A 1310-nucleotide genomic window follows, 5' to 3' on the forward strand; every position below is an offset into this window, starting at 1 on the left:
TGTGTGAAAAACTGTATTTCCTATTCAGATATTTCCTATTTTTAAATTAAGCAGTATTTACAATGCACACACAAAACACTATAATATTATTTTTAGATTGAAAAACATAGAAATATATTCCATGCCATTCCTATAAATGAATAAAAATACATTCAAGATGATTGAGAAGGAATAAACATTTGTTTTATGCAATTCCTATAAATGAATAAAAATGCATTCAGGATTAAAAAGGATTCATTTTAACATTCTTGAATCCGTATTTCTGAAAATCTGAATTCATTTTAATTCACTTGAATCCATTCTCGTTTGCTGGGTAGACATCCAATTTTGCATTTATGAAGTTAGTCTTATCTGTTTTTCCTTTCCTCTCGAACAATAAAAAGAAAAAAAGGAAACTTGTAGTGAGTGGACAGCACATAGAAATACTTTCACCTGAATATCATCTGGTACGAACCAGCAATTTTTTCCTTTTCTCTCTTTTTTTTGCCCCTTTTTAGAGTATGAGTTTACTTTTCGATTGCCTTTGCTAAGCCTCTCCAAGTGATATCTTATGGATAGGCTATTACATTCCAGTCATAGCTCGGATTTACGTGTTTTAAGACTCGTTATTACTGCGTATCTCGTCGAGATTTTTGTAGATTAGTTTGGAGGAAATGATGAGTGCAACATTAATTTATTAGCCGATATTATCGTATAACGGAGACGACAAGCTTGCGATTCTGACAGAATGAGTCCTCCATATAGAGTAAAACATCGAAGTGATGAAATATAATTAATTTGTGAAATTTGTTTCTCACGTTCTTTAAAAAGGAGTGGGGGAGAGGTTGAGGGGAGGAAACTCATTTTCATCGGGTTTGACAATCAGATGACTCATTTGTCTTTTTATTGGTATAATAATATACACACACACACAAACACACGCACGCACGCACGCACGCACGCACGCATGCACACACATATATTGCAACCGCACTCACGAGCGTGGCTCAACTTCGTCGCGTGTTTACAGCAGATTTCCTTATGCAATCGGATTACGGATACGAATTGACTTTAAACGAAACGCGACAGAAATGCGTCTTCACGCGGCCACTCTTAAGGGCAACGAAACGCAAAATGGCGAAACAATAGTTGGACGTCAGGCACAAGGGAGCGTGCCACTCTCTCGAAATTACGCGATACTCCTCTATGCAATATTCTAACGGGCTGTGAACGTCGACGGGCTCTCAACCGATAGCTCAGCTTCGGAAATGGGGCGGTTCGTAGTCGAGGATAGAGGACCGTTTGGAGAAGCGAATAGTAACGGCAATAAA

The 1310-nt window shown here is 37.8% G+C and overlaps 1 pseudogene; it reads left to right on the forward strand.

Moving 5' to 3' along the window:
- The window catches only part of LOC108753076, a 45512-nt pseudogene that overhangs the window by 2882 nt on the left and 41320 nt on the right, over positions 1 to 1310 (forward strand).

The sequence above is a fragment of the Trachymyrmex septentrionalis genome, unplaced genomic scaffold, assembly GCF_001594115.1.
Source record: "Trachymyrmex septentrionalis isolate Tsep2-gDNA-1 unplaced genomic scaffold, Tsep1.0 scaffold64, whole genome shotgun sequence".
Classification (NCBI taxonomy): domain Eukaryota; kingdom Metazoa; phylum Arthropoda; class Insecta; order Hymenoptera; family Formicidae; genus Trachymyrmex; species Trachymyrmex septentrionalis.